The sequence below is a fragment of the Bombus huntii genome, chromosome 1, assembly GCF_024542735.1.
Source record: "Bombus huntii isolate Logan2020A chromosome 1, iyBomHunt1.1, whole genome shotgun sequence".
NCBI classification, from domain to species: Eukaryota; Metazoa; Arthropoda; class Insecta; order Hymenoptera; family Apidae; genus Bombus; species Bombus huntii.
Window position 1 is genome coordinate 22,833,871 of NC_066238.1, and position 25,381 is coordinate 22,859,251.

Genomic DNA, 25,381 nt, shown 5'->3' on the forward strand with positions numbered 1-25,381 from the left:
TAACGTTATAACTTATTACGTTATATGGTATGACGTTATAACGTATTACGTTATATGGCATAACATTATAACGTATTACGTTATATGATATAACGTTATAACGTATTACGTTATATGGTATGTCGTTATAACGTATTAGGTTATATGGCATAACGTTATAACTTATTACGTTTGATGGTATGATGTTATAACTTAATACGTTATTTGTTACGACGTTATAACGTACTACGTTATATGGTATGTCGTTATAACGTATTAGGTTATATGGCATAACGTTATAACTTATTACGTTATATGGTATGATGTTATAACTTAATACGTTATTTGTTATGACGTTATAACGTACTACGTTATATGGGATGACGATATAACGTATTACGTTATATGCGACGACGTTATAGCGCATTACATTAAATGGTATAACGTTATAACGTCTTACGTTGTATGGTATAACGTCATAACGTATTACGTTATATGTTATAACGTTATAACGTATTACGATATATGGTATGTCGTTATAACGTATTACGTTATATGGTATGTCGTTATAACGTATTACGTTATATGGCATATCGTTATAACGTATTACGTTATATGGTATACAGTTATAACGTATTACGTAATAGGGGATGACGCTATAACGTATTACGTTATATGTTATGACGTTATAACGTATTACGTTATATGGGATGACGTTATAACGTATTACGTTATATGGTATGACGTTATAACTTAATACGTTATTTGTTATGACGTTATAACGTACTACGTTATATGGGATGACGTTATAACGTATTACGTTATATGCGACGACGTTATAGCGCATTACATTAAATGGTATAACGTTATAACGTATTACGTTATATGGTATGACGTTATAACGTATTACGTTATAGGGGATGACGTTACAACGAATTACGTTATATGTTATGACGTTATAATGTATTACGTTATATGGCATTACGTTATAACGTATTACGTTATATGTTATAACGTTATAACGTATTACGTTATATGGTATGACGTTATAACGTATTACGTTATATGGGACGATGTTATAACGTCTTACGTTGTATGGTATAACGTCATAACGTATTACGTTATATGTTATAACGTTATAACGTATTACGTTATTTGGTATGTCGTTATAACGTATTACGTTATATGGTATGACGTTGTAACGTATTACGTTATATGGTATGTCCTTATAACGTATTAAGTTATGTGGCATAACGTTATAACGTATTACGTTATATGGTATGACGTTATTACATATTACGTTATATGGGATGACGATACAACGTAATAGGTTATATGGTATGACGTTATAACGTATTAAGTTATATGGTATGACGTTATAACTTAATACGTTATATGGGATGACGTTATAACGTAGTACGTTATATGGGATGACGTTATAACGCAATACGTTATATGGGATGACGTTATAACGTATTACGTTATATGGTATGATGTTATAACTTAATACGTTAATTCTTATGACGTTATAACGTAATACGTTATATGGGATGACGTTATAACGAATTACGTTATATGCGACGACGTTATAGCGCATTACATTAAATGGCATAACGTTATAACGTATTACGTTATATGGTATGACGTTATAACGTATCACGTTATATGGGATGACGTTATAACGTATTACGTTCTATGTTATAACGTTTTAACGTATTACGTTATATAGGATGACGTTATAACGTATTACGTTATATGGTATGACGTTATAACGTATTACGTTATATGTTACAACGTTATAACGTATTACGTTATATGGTATGTCGTTATAACGTATTACGTTATATGGCATAACGTTATAACCTATTACGCTATATGATATGACGTTATAACGTATTACGTTATATGGGATGACGTTATTACTTACTACGTTATATGGTATGACGTTATAACGTATTACGTTATAGGGGATGACGTTACAACGTATTACGTTATATGTTATGACGTTATAACGTATTACGTTATATGGTATGACGCTATAACGTATTACATTATATGTTATAACGTTATAACGTATTACGTAATATGGTATGTCTTTATAACGTATTACGTTATATGGCATTACGTTATAACGTATTACGTTATATGTTATAACGTTATAACGTGTTACGTTATATGGTATGACGTTATAACGTATTACGTTAGATGGGACGACGTTATAACTTCTTACGTTGTATGGTATAACGTCATAACGTATTACGTTATATGTTATAACGTTATAACGTATTACGTTATATGGTATGTCGTTATAACGTATTACGTTATATGGTATGTCGTTATAACGTATTACGTTATATGGCATAACGTTATAACGTATAACGTTATATGGTATGTCGTTATTACATATTACGTTTTATGTTATAACGTTATAACGTATTACGTTATATGGTATGACGTTGTAACGTATTACGTTATATGGTATGTCCTTATAACGTATTAAGTTATGTGGCATAACGTTATAACGTATTACGTTATATGGTGTGACGTTATTACATATTACGTTATATGGGATGACGTTATAACGTATTACGTTATATGGTATGACGTTATAACGTATTACGTTATATGGGATGACGTTATAACTTACTACGTTATATGGGATGACGTTATAACGTATTACGTCATATGGAATGATGTTATAACTTAATACGTTATTTCTTATGACGTTATAACGTACTACGTTATATGGGATGACGTTATAACGTATTACGTTATATGGGACGACGTTATAGCGCATTACATTATATGGTATAACGTAATAACGTATTACGTTATATGGGATGACGTTATAACGTATTACGTTATATGTTATAACGTTATAACGTATTACGTTATATGGTATGACGTTATAACGTATTACGTTATATGGAATGATGTTATAACTTAATACGTTATTTCTTATGACGTTATAACGTACTACGTTATATGGGATGACGTTATAACGTATTACGTTATATGGGATGACGTTATAACGTATTACGTTCTATGTTATAACGTTTTAACGTATTACGTTATATAGGATGACGTTATAACGTATTACGTTATATGGTATGACGTTATAACGTATTACGTTATATGTTATAACGTTATAACGTATTACGTTATATGGTATTTCGTTATAACGTATTACGTTATATGGCATAACGTTATAACGTATTACGTTATATGGTATGTCGTTATAACGTATTACGTTATATGGCATAACGTTATAACGTATTACGTTATCTGGTATGATGTTATAACTTAATACGTTATTTCTTATGACGTTATAACGTACTACGTTATATGGGATGACGTTATAACGTATTACGTTATATGCGACGACGTTATAGCGCATTACATTATATGTTATAACGTTATAACGTATTACGTAATATGGTATGTCTTTATAACGTATTACGTTATATGGCATTACGTTATAACGTATTACGTTATATGTTATAACGTTATAACGTGTTACGTTATATGGTATGACGTTATAACGTATTACGTTAGATGGGACGACGTTATAACTTCTTACGTTGTATGGTATAACGTCATAACGTATTACGTTATATGTTATAACGTTATAACGTATTACGTTATATGGTATGTCGTTATAACGTATTACGTTATATGGTATGTCGTTATAACGTATTACGTTATATGGCATAACGTTATAACGTATAACGTTATATGGTATGTCGTTATTACATATTACGTTTTATGTTATAACGTTATAACGTATTACGTTATATGGTATGACGTTGTAACGTATTACGTTATATGGTATGTCCTTATAACGTATTAAGTTATGTGGCATAACGTTATAACGTATTACGTTATATGGTGTGACGTTATTACATATTACGTTATATGGGATGACGTTATAACGTATTACGTTATATGGTATGACGTTATAACGTATTACGTTATATGGGATGACGTTATAACTTACTACGTTATATGGGATGACGTTATAACGTATTACGTCATATGGAATGATGTTATAACTTAATACGTTATTTCTTATGACGTTATAACGTACTACGTTATATGGGATGACGTTATAACGTATTACGTTATATGGGACGACGTTATAGCGCATTACATTATATGGTATAACGTAATAACGTATTACGTTATATGGTATGATGTTATAACTTAGTACGTTATTTGTTATGACGTTATAACGTACTACGTTATATGGGATGACGTTATAACGTATTACGTTATATGCGACGACGTTATAGCGCATTACATTAAATGGTATAACGTTATAACGTCTTACGTTGTATGGTATAACGTCATAACGTATTACCTTATATGTTATAACGTTATAACTTATTACGTTATATGGTATGACGTTATAACGTATTACGTTATATGGCATAACATTATAACGTATTACGTTATATGATATAACGTTATAACGTATTACGTTATATGGTATGTCGTTATAACGTATTAGGTTATATGGCATAACGTTATAACTTATTACGTTTGATGGTATGATGTTATAACTTAATACGTTATTTGTTACGACGTTATAACGTACTACGTTATATGGTATGTCGTTATAACGTATTAGGTTATATGGCATAACGTTATAACTTATTACGTTATATGGTATGATGTTATAACTTAATACGTTATTTGTTATGACGTTATAACGTACTACGTTATATGGGATGACGATATAACGTATTACGTTATATGCGACGACGTTATAGCGCATTACATTAAATGGTATAACGTTATAACGTCTTACGTTGTATGGTATAACGTCATAACGTATTACGTTATATGTTATAACGTTATAACGTATTACGATATATGGTATGTCGTTATAACGTATTACGTTATATGGTATGTCGTTATAACGTATTACGTTATATGGCATATCGTTATAACGTATTACGTTATATGGTATACAGTTATAACGTATTACGTAATAGGGGATGACGCTATAACGTATTACGTTATATGTTATGACGTTATAACGTATTACGTTATATGGGATGACGTTATAACGTATTACGTTATATGGTATGACGTTATAACTTAATACGTTATTTGTTATGACGTTATAACGTACTACGTTATATGGGACGATGTTATAACGTCTTACGTTGTATGGTATAACGTCATAACGTATTACGTTATATGTTATAACGTTGTAACGTATTACGTTATTTGGTATGTCGTTATAACGTATTACGTTATATGGTATGACGTTGTAACGTATTACGTTATATGGTATGTCCTTATAACGTATTAAGTTATGTGGCATAACGTTATAACGTATTACGTTATATGGTATGACGTTATTACATATTACGTTATATGGGATGACGTTACAACGTAATAGGTTATATGGTATGACGTTATAACGTATTAAGTTATATGGTATGACGTTATAACTTAATACGTTATATGGGATGACGTTATAACGTAGTACGTTATATGGGATGACGTTATAACGCAATACGTTATATGGGATGACGTTATAACTTACTACGTTATATGGGATGACGTTATCACGTATTACGTTATATGGTATGATGTTATAACGTATTACGTTATATGGTATGATGTTATAACTTAATACGTTAATTCTTATGACGTTATAACGTACTACGTTATATGGGATGACGTTATAACGAATTACGTTATATGCGACGACGTTATAGCGCATTACATTAAATGGCATAACGTTATAACGTATTACGTTATATGGTATGACGTTATAACGTATCACGTTATATGGGATGACGTTATAACGTATTACGTTCTATGTTATAACGTTTTAACGTATTACGTTATATAGGATGACGTTATAACGTATTACGTTATATGGTATGACGTTATAACGTATTACGTTATATGTTACAACGTTATAACGTATTACGTTATATGGTATGTCGTTATAACGTATTACGTTATATGGCATAACGTTATAACCTATTACGCTATATGATATGACGTTATAACGTATTACGTTATATGGGATGACGTTATTACTTACTACGTTATATGGTATGACGTTATAACGTATTACGTTATAGGGGATGACGTTACAACGTATTACGTTATATGTTATGACGTTATAACGTATTACGTTATATGGTATGACGCTATAACGTATTACATTATATGTTATAACGTTATAACGTATTACGTAATATGGTATGTCTTTATAACGTATTACGTTATATGGCATTACGTTATAACGTATTACGTTATATGTTATAACGTTATAACGTGTTACGTTATATGGTATGACGTTATAACGTATTACGTTAGATGGGACGACGTTATAACTTCTTACGTTGTATGGTATAACGTCATAACGTATTACGTTATATGTTATAACGTTATAACGTATTACGTTATATGGTATGTCGTTATAACGTATTACGTTATATGGTATGTCGTTATAACGTATTACGTTATATGGCATAACGTTATAACGTATAACGTTATATGGTATGTCGTTATTACATATTACGTTTTATGTTATAACGTTATAACGTATTACGTTATATGGTATGACGTTGTAACGTATTACGTTATATGGTATGTCCTTATAACGTATTAAGTTATGTGGCATAACGTTATAACGTATTACGTTATATGGTGTGACGTTATTACATATTACGTTATATGGGATGACGTTATAACGTATTACGTTATATGGTATGACGTTATAACGTATTACGTTATATGTTATAACGTTATAACTTACTACGTTATATGGGATGACGTTATAACGTATTACGTCATATGGAATGATGTTATAACTTAATACGTTATTTCTTATGACGTTATAACGTACTACGTTATATGGGATGACGTTATAACGTATTACGTTATATGGGATGACGTTATAACGTATTACGTTCTATGTTATAACGTTTTAACGTATTACGTTATATAGGATGACGTTATAACGTATTACGTTATATGGTATGACGTTATAACGTATTACGTTATATGTTATAACGTTATAACGTATTACGTTATATGGTATTTCGTTATAACGTATTACGTTATATGGCATAACGTTATAACGTATTACGTTATATGGTATGTCGTTATAACGTATTACGTTATATGGCATAACGTTATAACGTATTACGTTATCTGGTATGATGTTATAACTTAATACGTTATTTCTTATGACGTTATAACGTACTACGTTATATGGGATGACGTTATAACGTATTACGTTATATGCGACGACGTTATAGCGCATTACATTATATGGTATAACGTTATAACGTATTACGTTATATGGTATGACGTTATAACGTATTACGTAATAGGGGATGACGTTACAACGTATTACGTTATATGTTATGACGTTAGAGCGTATTACGTTATATGGTATGACGTTATAACGTATTACATTATATGTTATAACGTTATAACGTATTACGTAATATGGTATGTCGTTATAACGTATTACGTTATGTGGCATTAAGTTATAACGTATTACGTTATATGGTATACAGTTATAACGTATTACGTTATATGGTATGACGTTATAACGTATTACGTTATAGGGGGTGACGTTATAACGTATCACGTTATATGTTATGACGTTATAACGTATTACGTTATATGGTATGACGTTATAACGTATTACGTTATATGGGATGACGTTATAACTTACTACGTTATATGGGATGACGTTATAACGTATTACGTTATATGGGACGACGTTATAGCGCATTACATTATATGGTATAACGTAATAACGTATTACGTTATATGGGATGACGTTATAACGTATTACGTTATATGTTATAACGTTATAACGTATTACGTTATATGGTATGACGTTATAACGTATTACGTTATATGGAATGATGTTATAACTTAATACGTTATTTCTTATGACGTTATAACGTACTACGTTATATGGGATGACGTTATAACGTATTACGTTATATGGGATGACGTTATAACGTATTACGTTCTATGTTATAACGTTTTAACGTATTACGTTATATAGGATGACGTTATAACGTATTACGTTATATGGTATGACGTTATAACGTATTACATTATATGTTATAAGGTTATAACGTATTACGTAATATGGTATGTCGTTATAACGTATTACGTTATGTGGCATTAAGTTATAACGTATTACGTTATATGGTATACAGTTATAACGTATTACGTTATATGGTATGACGTTATAACGTATTACGTTATAGGGGGTGACGTTATAACGTATCACGTTATATGTTATGACGTTATAACGTATTACGTTATATGGTATGACGTTATAACGTATTACGTTATATGATATAACGTTGTAACGTATTACATTATATGGTATACAGTTATAACGTATTACGTTATATGGTATGACGTTATAACGTATTACGTTATATGGTATGACGTTATAACGTATTACGTTATATGTTATAACGTTATAACGTGTTACGTTATATGGTATGACGTTATAACGTATTACGTTAGATGGGACGACGTTATAACTTCTTACGTTGTATGGTATAACGTCATAACGTATTACGTTATATGTTATAACGTTATAACGTATTACGTTATATGGTATGTCGTTATAACGTATTACGTTATATGGTATGTCGTTATAACGTATTACGTTATATGGCATAACGTTATAACGTATAACGTTATATGGTATGTCGTTATTACATATTACGTTTTATGTTATAACGTTATAACGTATTACGTTATATGGTATGACGTTGTAACGTATTACGTTATATGGTATGTCCTTATAACGTATTAAGTTATGTGGCATAACGTTATAACGTATTACGTTATATGGTGTGACGTTATTACATATTACGTTATATGGGATGACGTTATAACGTATTACGTTATATGGTATGACGTTATAACGTATTACATTATATGTTATAACGTTATAACGTGTTACGTTATATGGTATGACGTTATAACGTATTACGTTATATGGGATGACGTTATAACTTACTACGTTATATGGTATGACGTTATAACGTATTACGTTATAGGGGATGACGTTACAACGTATTACGTTATATGTTATGACGTTATAACGTATTACGTTATATGGTATGACGTTATAACGTATTACGTTATATGGCATAACGTTATAACGTATAACGTTATATGGTATGTCGTTATTACATATTACGTTTTATGTTATAACGTTATAACGTATTACGTTATATGGTATGACGTTGTAACGTATTACGTTATATGGTATGTCCTTATAACGTATTAAGTTATGTGGCATAACGTTATAACGTATTACGTTATATGGTGTGACGTCATAACGTATTACGTTATATGTTATAACGATATAACGTATTACGTTATATGGTATGTCGTTATAACGTATTACGTTATATGGTATGTCGTTATAACGTATTACGTTATATGGCATAACGTTATAACGTATAACGTTATATGGTATGTCGTTATTACATATTACGTTTTATGTTATAACGTTATAACGTATTACGTTATATGGTATGACGTTGTAACGTATTACGTTATATGGTATGTCCTTATAACGTATTAAGTTATGTGGCATAACGTTATAACGTATTACGTTATATGGTGTGACGTTATTACATATTACGTTATATGGGATGACGTTATAACGTATTACGTTATATGGTATGACGTTATAACGTATTACGTTATATGGGATGACGTTATAACTTACTACGTTATATGGGATGACGTTATAACGTATTACGTCATATGGAATGATGTTATAACTTAATACGTTATTTCTTATGACGTTATAACGTACTACGTTATATGGGATGACGTTATAACGTATTACGTTATATGGGACGACGTTATAGCGCATTACATTATATGGTATAACGTAATAACGTATTACGTTATATGGGATGACGTTATAACGTATTACGTTATATGTTATAACGTTATAACGTATTAGGTTATATGGTATGACGTTATAACGTATTACGTTATATGGAATGATGTTATAACTTAATACGTTATTTCTTATGACGTTATAACGTACTACGTTATATGGGATGACGTTATAACGTATTACGTTATATGGGATGACGTTATAACGTATTACGTTCTATGTTATAACGTTTTAACGTATTACGTTATATAGGATGACGTTATAACGTATTACGTTATATGGTATGACGTTATAACGTATTACGTTATATGTTATAACGTTATAACGTATTACGTTATATGGTATTTCGTTATAACGTATTACGTTATATGGCATAACGTTATAACGTATTACGTTATATGGTATGTCGTTATAACGTATTACGTTATATGGCATAACGTTATAACGTATTACGTTATCTGGTATGATGTTATAACTTAATACGTTATTTCTTATGACGTTATAACGTACCACGTTATATGGGATGACGTTATAACGTATTACGTTATATGCGACGACGTTATAGCGCATTACATTAAATGGTATAACGTTATAACGTATTACGTTATATGGTATGACGTTATAACGTATTACGTAATAGGGGATGACGTTACAACGTATTACGTTATATGTTATGACGTTAGAACGTATTACGTTATATGGTATGACGTTATAACGTATTACATTATATGTTATAACGTTATAACGTATTACGTAATATGGTATGTCGTTATAACGTATTACGTTATGTGGCATTAAGTTATAACGTATTACGTTATATGGTATACAGTTATAACGTATTACGTTATATGGTATGACGTTATAACGTATTACGTTATAGGGGGTGACGTTATAACGTATCACGTTATATGTTATGACGTTATAACGTATTACGTTATATGGTATGACGTTATAACGTATTACGTTATATGATATAACGTTGTAACGTATTACGTTATATGGTATACAGTTATAACGTATTACGTTATATGGTACGACGTTATAACGTATTACGTTATATGGTATGTCGTTATAACGTATTACGTTATATGGCATAACGTTATAACGTATAACGTTATATGGTATGTCGTTATTACATATTACGTTTTATGTTATAACGTTATAACGTATTACGTTATATGGTATGACGTTGTAACGTATTACGTTATATGGTATGTCCTTATAACGTATTAAGTTATGTGGCATAACGTTATAACGTATTACGTTATATGGTGTGACGTTATTACATATTACGTTATATGGGATGACGTTATAACGTATTACGTTATATGGTATGACGTTATAACGTATTACGTTATATGGGATGACGTTATAACTTACTACGTTATATGGGATGACGTTATAACGTATTACGTTATATGGTATGACGTTATAACGTATTACATTATATGTTATAACGTTATAACGTGTTACGTTATATGGTATGACGTTATAACGTATTACGTTATATGAGATGACGTTATAACTTACTACGTTATATGGTATGACGTTATTACATATTACGTTTTATGTTATAACGTTATAACGTATTACGTTATATGGTATGACGTTGTAACGTATTACGTTATATGGTATGTCCTTATAACGTATTAAGTTATGTGGCATAACGTTATAACGTATTACGTTATATGGTGTGACGTTATTACATATTACGTTATATGGGATGACGTTATAACGTATTACGTTATATGGTATGACGTTATAACGTATTACATTATATGTTATAACGTTATAACGTGTTACGTTATATGGTATGACGTTATAACGTATTACGTTATATGGGATGACGTTATAACTTACTACGTTATATGGTATGACGTTATAACGTATTACGTTATAGGGGATGACGTTACAACGTATTACGTTATATGTTATGACGTTATAACGTATTACGTTATATGGTATGACGTTATAACGTATTACGTTATATGGCATAACGTTATAACGTATAACGTTATATGGTATGTCGTTATTACATATTACGTTTTATGTTATAACGTTATAACGTATTACGTTATATGGTATGACGTTGTAACGTATTACGTTATATGGTATGTCCTTATAACGTATTAAGTTATGTGGCATAACGTTATAACGTATTACGTTATATGGTGTGACGTCATAACGTATTACGTTATATGTTATAACGATATAACGTATTACGTTATATGGTATGTCGTTATAACGTATTACGTTATATGGTATGTCGTTATAACGTATTACGTTATATGGCATAACGTTATAACGTATAACGTTATATGGTATGTCGTTATTACATATTACGTTTTATGTTATAACGTTATAACGTATTACGTTATATGGTATGACGTTGTAACGTATTACGTTATATGGTATGTCCTTATAACGTATTAAGTTATGTGGCATAACGTTATAACGTATTACGTTATATGGTGTGACGTTATTACATATTACGTTATATGGGATGACGTTATAACGTATTACGTTATATGGTATGACGTTATAACGTATTACGTTATATGGGATGACGTTATAACTTACTACGTTATATGGGATGACGTTATAACGTATTACGTCATATGGAATGATGTTATAACTTAATACGTTATTTCTTATGACGTTATAACGTACTACGTTATATGGGATGACGTTATAACGTATTACGTTATATGTTATAACGTTATAACGTATTACGTTATATGGTATTTCGTTATAACGTATTACGTTATATGGCATAACGTTATAACGTATTACGTTATATGGTATGTCGTTATAACGTATTACGTTATATGGCATAACGTTATAACGTATTACGTTATCTGGTATGATGTTATAACTTAATACGTTATTTCTTATGACGTTATAACGTACCACGTTATATGGGATGACGTTATAACGTATTACGTTATATGCGACGACGTTATAGCGCATTACATTAAATGGTATAACGTTATAACGTATTACGTTATATGGTATGACGTTATAACGTATTACGTAATAGGGGATGACGTTACAACGTATTACGTTATATGTTATGACGTTAGAACGTATTACGTTATATGGTATGACGTTATAACGTATTACATTATATGTTATAACGTTATAACGTATTACGTAATATGGTATGTCGTTATAACGTATTACGTTATGTGGCATTAAGTTATAACGTATTACGTTATATGGTATACAGTTATAACGTATTACGTTATATGGTATGACGTTATAACGTATTACGTTATAGGGGGTGACGTTATAACGTATCACGTTATATGTTATGACGTTATAACGTATTACGTTATATGGTATGACGTTATAACGTATTACGTTATATGATATAACGTTGTAACGTATTACGTTATATGGTATACAGTTATAACGTATTACGTTATATGGTACGACGTTATAACGTATTACGTTATATGGTATGTCGTTATAACGTATTACGTTATATGGCATAACGTTATAACGTATAACGTTATATGGTATGTCGTTATTACATATTACGTTTTATGTTATAACGTTATAACGTATTACGTTATATGGTATGACGTTGTAACGTATTACGTTATATGGTATGTCCTTATAACGTATTAAGTTATGTGGCATAACGTTATAACGTATTACGTTATATGGTGTGACGTTATTACATATTACGTTATATGGGATGACGTTATAACGTATTACGTTATATGGTATGACGTTATAACGTATTACGTTATATGGGATGACGTTATAACTTACTACGTTATATGGGATGACGTTATAACGCATTACGTTATATGGAATGATGTTATAACTTAATACGTTATTTCTTATGACGTTATAACGTACTACGTTATATGGGATGACGTTATAACGTATTACGTTATATGGGACGACGTTATAGCGCATTACATTATATGGTATAACGTAATAACGTATTACGTTATATGGGATGACGTTATAACGTATTACGTTATATGTTATAACGTTATAACGTATTACGTTATATGGTATGACGTTATAACGTATTACGTTATATGGAATGATGTTATAACTTAATACGTTATTTCTTATGACGTTATAACGTACTACGTTATATGGGATGACGTTATAACGTATTACGTTATATGGGATGACGTTATAACGTATTACGTTCTATGTTATAACGTTTTAACGTATTACGTTATATAGGATGACGTTATAACGTATTACGTTATATGGTATGACGTTATAACGTTATAACGTATTACGTTATATGGTATGTCGTTATAACGTATTACGTTATATGGCATAACGTTATAACGTATTACGTTATATGGTATGTCGTTATAACGTATTACGTTATATGGCATAACGTTATAACGTATTACGTTATCTGGTATGATGTTATAACTTAATACGTTATTTCTTATGACGTTATAACGTACTACGTTATATGGGATGACGTTATAACGTATTACGTTATATGGTATGTCGTTATAACGTATTACGTTATATGGCATAACGTTATAACGTATTACGTTATATGGTATGTCGTTATAACGTATTACTTTATATGTTAAAACGTTATAACGTATTACGTTATATGTTATAACGGTATAACGTATTACGTTATATGGTATAACGTTATAACGTATTACGTTATATGTTATAACGTTATAACGTTTTACGTTATATGGTATGACGTTATAACGTATTACGTTATAAGGCATAACGTTATAACGTAATAGGTTATATGGTATGACGTTATGACGTATTACGTTATAGGGGATGACGTTGTAACGTATTACGTTATATGGTATGTCCTTATAACGTATTAAGTTATGTGGCATAACGTTATAACGTATTACGTTATATGGTGTGACGTCATAACGTATTACGTTATATGTTATAACGATATAACGTATTACGTTATATGGTATGTCGTTATAACGTATTACGTTATATGGTATGTCGTTATAACGTATTACGTTATATGGCATAACGTTATAACGTATAACGTTATATGGTATGTCGTTATTACATATTACGTTTTATGTTATAACGTTATAACGTATTACGTTATATGGTATGACGTTGTAACGTATTACGTTATATGGTATGTCCTTATAACGTATTAAGTTATGTGGCATAACGTTATAACGTATTACGTTATATGGTGTGACGTTATTACATATTACGTTATATGGGATGACGTTATAACGTATTACGTTATATGGTATGACGTTATAACGTATTACGTTATATGGGATGACGTTATAACTTACTACGTTATATGGGATGACGTTATAACGTATTACGTCATATGGAATGATGTTATAACTTAATACGTTATTTCTTATGACGTTATAACGTACTACGTTATATGGGATGACGTTATAACGTATTACGTTATATGTTATAACGTTATAACGTATTACGTTATATGGTATTTCGTTATAACGTATTACGTTATATGGCATAACGTTATAACGTATTACGTTATATGGTATGTCGTTATAACGTATTACGTTATATGGCATAACGTTATAACGTATTACGTTATCTGGTATGATGTTATAACTTAATACGTTATTTCTTATGACGTTATAACGTACCACGTTATATGGGATGACGTTATAACGTATTACGTTATATGCGACGACGTTATAGCGCATTACATTAAATGGTATAACGTTATAACGTATTACGTTATATGGTATGACGTTATAACGTATTACGTAATAGGGGATGACGTTACAACGTATTACGTTATATGTTATGACGTTAGAACGTATTACGTTATATGGTATGACGTTATAACGTATTACATTATATGTTATAACGTTATAACGTATTACGTAATATGGTATGTCGTTATAACGTATTACGTTATGTGGCATTAAGTTATAACGTATTACGTTATATGGTATACAGTTATAACGTATTACGTTATATGGTATGACGTTATAACGTATTACGTTATAGGGGGTGACGTTATAACGTATCACGTTATATGTTATGACGTTATAACGTATTACGTTATATGGTATGACGTTATAACGTATTACGTTATATGATATAACGTTGTAACGTATTACGTTATATGGTATACAGTTATAACGTATTACGTTATATGGTACGACGTTATAACGTATTACGTTATATGGTATGTCGTTATAACGTATTACGTTATATGGCATAACGTTATAACGTATAACGTTATATGGTATGTCGTTATTACATATTACGTTTTATGTTATAACGTTATAACGTATTACGTTATATGGTATGACGTTGTAACGTATTACGTTATATGGTATGTCCTTATAACGTATTAAGTTATGTGGCATAACGTTATAACGTATTACGTTATATGGTGTGACGTTATTACATATTACGTTATATGGGATGACGTTATAACGTATTACGTTATATGGTATGACGTTATAACGTATTACGTTATATGGGATGACGTTATAACTTACTACGTTATATGGGATGACGTTATAACGCATTACGTTATATGGAATGATGTTATAACTTAATACGTTATTTCTTATGACGTTATAACGTACTACGTTATATGGGATGACGTTATAACGTATTACGTTATATGGGACGACGTTATAGCGCATTACATTATATGGTATAACGTAATAACGTATTACGTTATATGGGATGACGTTATAACGTATTACGTTATATGTTATAACGTTATAACGTATTACGTTATATGGTATGACGTTATAACGTATTACGTTATATGGAATGATGTTATAACTTAATACGTTATTTCTTATGACGTTATAACGTACTACGTTATATGGGATGACGTTATAACGTATTACGTTATATGGGATGACGTTATAACGTATTACGTTCTATGTTATAACGTTTTAACGTATTACGTTATATAGGATGACGTTATAACGTATTACGTTATATGGTATGACGTTATAACGTTATAACGTATTACGTTATATGGTATGTCGTTATAACGTATTACGTTATATGGCATAACGTTATAACGTATTACGTTATATGGTATGTCGTTATAACGTATTACGTTATATGGCATAACGTTATAACGTATTACGTTATCTGGTATGATGTTATAACTTAATACGTTATTTCTTATGACGTTATAACGTACTACGTTATATGGGATGACGTTATAACGTATTACGTTATATGGTATGTCGTTATAACGTATTACGTTATATGGCATAACGTTATAACGTATTACGTTATATGGTATGTCGTTATAACGTATTACTTTATATGTTAAAACGTTATAACGTATTACGTTATATGTTATAACGGTATAACGTATTACGTTATATGGTATAACGTTATAACGTATTACGTTATATGTTATAACGTTATAACGTTTTACGTTATATGGTATGACGTTATAACGTATTACGTTATAAGGCATAACGTTATAACGTAATAGGTTATATGGTATGACGTTATGACGTATTACGTTATAGGGGATGACGTTATAACGTATTACGTTATATGTTATGACGTTATAACGTAATACGTTATATGTTATAACGTTATAACGTATTACGTTATATGGTATGACGTTATAATGTATTACGTTATAAGGCATAACGTTATAACGTAATAGGTTATATGGTATGACGTTATAACATATTACGTTATAGGGGATGACGTTATAACGTATAACGTTATATGTTATGACGTTATGACGTATTACGTTATATGGTATGACGTTATAACGTATTACGTTATATGTTATGACGTTATAACGTATTACGTTATATGTTATAACGTTATAGCGTATTACGTTATATGGGGTGACGTTATAACGTATTACGTTCTATGTTATAACGTTGTAACGTATTACGTTAGATGGTATACAGTTGTAACGTATTACGTTATATGATATAACGTTATAACGTATTACGTTATATGGTATGACGTTATAACGTATTACGTTATATGGTATGTCGTTATAACGTATTACTTTATATGTTAAAACGTTATAACGTATTACGTTATATGGTATGACGTTATAACGTATTACGTTATATGTTATAACATTATAACGTATTACGTTATATGGTATGTCGTTATAACGTATTTCGTTATATGTTATGACGTTATAACGTATTACGTTATATGTTACAACGTTATAACGTATTACGTTATAAGGCATAACGTTATAACGTAATAGGTTATATGGTATGACGTTATAACGTATTACGTTATAGGGGATGACGTTATAACGTAATAGGTTATATGGTATGACGTTATGACGTATTACGTTATAGGGGATGACGTTATAACGTATTACGTTATATGTTATGACGTTATAACGTAATACGTTATATGTTATAACGTTATAACGTATTACGTTATATGGTATGCCGTTATAACGTATTAAGTTATATGGTATGACGTTATAACTTAATACGTTATTTGTTATGACGTTATAACGTACTACGTTATATGGGATGACGTTATAACGTATTACGTTATATGGGACGACGTCATAGCGCATTACATTATATGGTATAACGTAATAACGTATTACGTTATATGGGATGACGTTATAACTTACTACGTTATATGGGATGACGTTATAACGTATTACGTTAAATGGTATGATGTTATAACTTAATATGTTATTTCTTATGACGTTATAACGTACTACGTTATATGGGATGACGTTATAACGTATTAAGTTATATGGGATGACGTTATAACGTATTACGTTCTATGTTATAACGTTTTAACGTATTACGTTATATAGGATGACGTTATAACGTATTACGTTATATGGTATGTCGTTATAACGTATTACGTTATATGGCATAACGTTATAACGTATTACGTTATATGGTATGTCGTTATAACGTATTACTTTATATGTTAAAACGTTATAACGTATTACGTTATATGGTATGACGTTATAACGTATTACGTTATATGTTATAACATTATAACGTATTACGTTATATGGTATGTCGTTATAACGTATTTCGTTATATGTTATGACGTTATAACGTATTACGTTATATGTTATAACGTTATAACGTATTACGTTATATGGTATGACGTTATAACGTATTACGTTATAAGGCATAACGTTATAACGTAATAGGTTATATGGTATGACGTTATAACGTATTACGTTATAGGGGATGACGTTATAACGTAATAGGTTATATGGTATGACGTTATGACGTATTACGTTACAGGGGATGACGTTATAACGTATTACGTTATATGTTATGACGTTATAACGTAATACGTTATATGTTATAACGTTATAACGTATTACGTTATATGGTATGACGTTATAACGTATTACGTTATAAGGCATAACGTTATAACGTAATAGGTTATATGGTATGACGTTATAACATATTACGTTATAGGGGATGACGTTATAACGTATAACGTTATATGTTATGACGTTATGACGTATTACGTTATATGGTATGACGTTATAACGTATTACGTTATATGTTATGACGTTATAACGTATTACGTTATATGTTATAACGTTATAACGTATTACGTTATATGGGATGACGTTATAACGTATTACGTTCTATGTTATAACGTTGTAACGTATTACGTTAGATGGTATACAGTTGTAACGTATTACGTTATATGATATAACGTTATAACGTATTACGTTATATGGTATGACGTTATAACGTATTACGTTATATGGTATGTCGTTATAACGTATTACGTTATATGGCATAACGTTATAACGTATTACGTTATATGGTATGTCGTTATAACGTATTACTTTATATGTTAAAACGTTATAACGTATTACGTTATATGGTATGACGTTATAACGTATTACGTTATATGTTATAACATTATAACGTATTACGTTATATGGTATGTCGTTATAACGTATTTCGTTATATGTTATGACGTTATAACGTATTACGTTATATGTTATAACGTTATAACGTATTACGTTATATGGTATGACGTTATAACGTATTACTTTATAAGGCATAACGTTATAACGTAATAGGTTAGATGGTATGACGTTATAACGTATTACGTTATAGGGGATGACGTTATAACGTAAAAGGTTATATGGTATGACGTTATGACGTATTACGTTATAGGGGATGACGTTATAACGTATTACGTTATATGTTATGACGTTATAACGTAATACGTTATATGTTATAACGTTATAACGTATTACGTTATATGGTATGCCGTTATAACGTATTAAGTTATATGGTATGACGTTATAACTTAATACGTTATTTGTTATGACGTTATAACGTACTACGTTATATGGGATGACGTTATAACGTATTACGTTATATGGGACGACGTCATAGCGCATTACATTATATGGTATAACGTAATAACGTATTACGTTATAGGGGATGACGTTATAACGTAATAGGTTATATGGTATGACGTTATGACGCATTACGTTATAGGGGATGACGTTATAACGTATTACGTTATATGTTATGACGTTATAACGTAATACGTTATATGTTATAACGTTATAACGTATTACGTTATATGGTATGCCGTTATAACGTATTAAGTTATATGGTATGACGTTATAACTTAATACGTTATTTGTTATGACGTTATAACGTACTACGTTATATGGGATGACGTTATAACGTATTACGTTATATGGGACGACGTCATAGCGCATTACATTATATGGTATAACGTAATAACGTATTACGTTATATGGGATGACGTTATAACTTACTACGTTATATGGGATGACGTTATAACGTATTACGTTAAATGGTATGATGTTATAACTTAATATGTTATTTCTTATGACGTTATAACGTACTACGTTATATGGGATGACGTTATAACGTATTAAGTTATATGGGATGACGTTATAACGTATTACGTTCTATGTTATAACGTTTTAACGTATTACGTTATATGGTATGTCGTTATAACGTATTTCGTTATATGTTATGACGTTATAACGTATTACGTTATATGTTATAACGTTATAACGTATTACGTTATATGGTATGACGTTATAACGTATTACGTTATAAGGCATAACGTTATAACGTAATAGGTTATATGGTATGACGTTATAACGTATTACGTTATAGGGGATGACGTTATAACGTAATAGGTTATATGGTATGACGTTATGACGTATTACGTTACAGGGGATGACGTTATAACGTATTACGTTATATGTTATGACGTTATAACGTAATACGTTATATGTTATAACGTTATAACGTATTACGTTATATGGTATGACGTTATAACGTATTACGTTATAAGGCATAACGTTATAACGTAATAGGTTATATGGTATGACGTTATAACATATTACGTTATAGGGGATGACGTTATAACGTATAACGTTATATGTTATGACGTTATGACGTATTACGTTATATGGTATGACGTTATAACGTATTACGTTATATGTTATGACGTTATAACGTATTACGTTATATGTTATAACGTTATAACGTATTACGTTATATGGGATGACGTTATAACGTATTACGTTCTATGTTATAACGTTGTAACGTATTACGTTAGATGGTATACAGTTGTAACGTATTACGTTATATGATATAACGTTATAACGTATTACGTTATATGGTATGACGTTATAACGTATTACGTTATATGGTATGTCGTTATAACGTATTACGTTATATGGCATAACGTTATAACGTATTACGTTATATGGTATGTCGTTATAACGTATTACTTTATATGTTAAAACGTTATAACGTATTACGTTATATGGTATGACGTTATAACGTATTACGTTATATGTTATAACATTATAACGTATTACGTTATATGGTATGTCGTTATAACGTATTTCGTTATATGTTATGACGTTATAACGTATTACGTTATATGTTATAACGTTATAACGTGTTACGTTATATGGTATGACGTTATAACGTATTACTTTATAAGGCATAACGTTATAACGTAATAGGTTAGATGGTATGACGTTATAACGTATTACGTTATAGGGGATGACGTTATAACGTAAAAGGTTATATGGTATGACGTTATGACGTATTACGTTATAGGGGATGACGTTATAACGTATTACGTTATATGTTATGACGTTATAACGTAATACGTTATAGGTTATAACGTTATAACGTATTACGTTATATGGTATGCCGTTATAACGTATTAAGTTATATGGTATGACGTTATAACTTAATACGTTATTTGTTATGACGTTATAACGTACTACGTTATATGGGATGACGTTATAACGTATTACGTTATATGGGACGACGTCATAGCGCATTACATTATATGGTATAACGTAATAACGTATTACGTTATAGGGGATGACGTTATAACGTAATAGGTTATATGGTATGACGTTATGACGCATTACGTTATAGGGGATGACGTTATAACGTATTACGTTATATGTTATGACGTTATAACGTAATACGTTATATGTTATAACGTTATAACGTATTACGTTATATGGTATGCCGTTATAACGTATTAAGTTATATGGTATGACGTTATAACTTAATACGTTATTTGTTATGACGTTATAACGTACTACGTTATATGGGATGACGTTATAACGTATTACGTTATATGGGACGACGTCATAGCGCATTACATTATATGGTATAACGTAATAACGTATTACGTTATATGGGATGACGTTATAACTTACTACGTTATATGGGATGACGTTATAACGTATTACGTTAAATGGTATGATGTTATAACTTAATATGTTATTTCTTATGACGTTATAACGTACTACGTTATATGGGATGACGTTATAACGTATTAAGTTATATGGGATGACGTTATAACGTATTACGTTCTATGTTATAACGTTTTAACGTATTACGTTATATGGTATGTCGTTATAACGTATTTCGTTATATGTTATGACGTTATAACGTATTACGTTATATGTTATAACGTTATAACGTATTACGTTATATGGTATGACGTTATAACGTATTACGTTATAAGGCATAACGTTATAACGTAATAGGTTATATGGTATGACGTTATAACGTATTACGTTATAGGGGATGACGTTATAACGTAATAGGTTATATGGTATGACGTTATGACGTATTACGTTACAGGGGATGACGTTATAACGTATTACGTTATATGTTATGACGTTATAACGTAATACGTTATATGTTATAACGTTATAACGTATTACGTTATATGGTATGACGTTATAACGTATTACGTTATAAGGCATAACGTTATAACGTAATAGGTTATATGGTATGACGTTATAACATATTACGTTATAGGGGATGACGTTATAACGTATAACGTTATATGTTATGACGTTATGACGTATTACGTTATATGGTATGACGTTATAACGTATTACGTTATATGTTATGACGTTATAACGTATTACGTTATATGTTATAACGTTATAACGTATTACGTTATATGGGATGACGTTATAACGTATTACGTTCTATGTTATAACGTTGTAACGTATTACGTTAGATGGTATACAGTTGTAACGTATTACGTTATATGATATAACGTTATAACGTATTACGTTATATGGTATGACGTTATAACGTATTACGTTATATGGTATGTCGTTATAACGTATTACGTTATATGGCATAACGTTATAACGTATTACGTTATATGGTATGTCGTTATAACGTATTACTTTATATGTTAAAACGTTATAACGTATTACGTTATATGGTATGACGTTATAACGTATTACGTTATATGTTATAACATTATAACGTATTACGTTATATGGTATGTCGTTATAACGTATTTCGTTATATGTTATGACGTTATAACGTATTACGTTATATGTTATAACGTTATAACGTGTTACGTTATATGGTATGACGTTATAACGTATTACTTTATAAGGCATAACGTTATAACGTAATAGGTTAGATGGTATGACGTTATAACGTATTACGTTATAGGGGATGACGTTATAACGTAAAAGGTTATATGGTATGACGTTATGACGTATTACGTTATAGGGGATGACGTTATAACGTATTACGTTATATGTTATGACGTTATAACGTAATACGTTATAGGTTATAACGTTATAACGTATTACGTTATATGGTATGCCGTTATAACGTATTAAGTTATATGGTATGACGTTATAACTTAATACGTTATTTGTTATGACGTTATAACGTACTACGTTATATGGGATGACGTTATAACGTATTACGTTATATGGGACGACGTCATAGCGCATTACATTATATGGTATAACGTAATAACGTATTACGTTATATGGGATGACGTTATAACTTACTACGTTATATGGGATGACGTTATAACGTATTACGTTATATGGTATGATGTTATAACTTAATATGTTATTTCTTATGACGTTATAACGTACTACGTTATATGGGATGACGTTATAACGTATTAAGATATATGGGATGACGTTATAACGTATTACGTTCTATGTTATAACGTTTTAACGTATTACGTTATATAGGATGACGTTATAACGTATTACGTTATATGGTATGACGTTATAACGTATTACGTTATATGTTATAACGTTATAACGTATTACGTTATATGGTATGTCGTTATAACGTATTACGTTATATGGCATAACGTTATAACGTATTACGTTATATGGTATACAGTTATAACGTATTACGTAATAGGGGATGACGCTATAACGTAATACGTTATGTGGGATGACGTTATAACGTAATAGGTTGTATGATATGACGTTATAACGTATTACGTTATATGGGATGACGTTATATCGTATTAGGTTCTATGTTACAACGTTGTAACGTATTACGTTAAATGGTATACAGTTATAACGTATTACGTAATAGGCGATGACGCTATAACGTATTACGTTATATGTTATGACGTTATAACGTATTACGTTATATGGTATGACGTTGTAACGTATTACGTTATATGGGATGTCCTTATAAACTATTAAGTTATGTGGCATAACGTTATAACGTATTACGCTATATGGTATGGCGTTATTACATATTACGTTATATGGGATGACGTTATAACGTAATAGGTTACAAGGTACGACGTTATAACGTATTAAGTTATATGGTATGACGTTATAACTTAATACGTTATTTGTTTTAACGTTTTAACGTATTACGTTATATAGGATGACGTTATAACGTATTACGTTATATGGTATGACGTTATAACTTATTACGTTATATGTTATAACGTTATAACGTATTACGTTATATGATATGTCGTTATAACGTATTACGTTATATGGCATAACGTTATAACGTATTACGTTATATGGTATGACGTTATAACGTATCACGTTATATGGGATGACGTTATAACTTACTACGTTATATGGTATGACGTTATAACGTATTACGTTATATGGGACGACGTTATAACGTCTTACGTTGTATGGTATAACGTCATAACGTA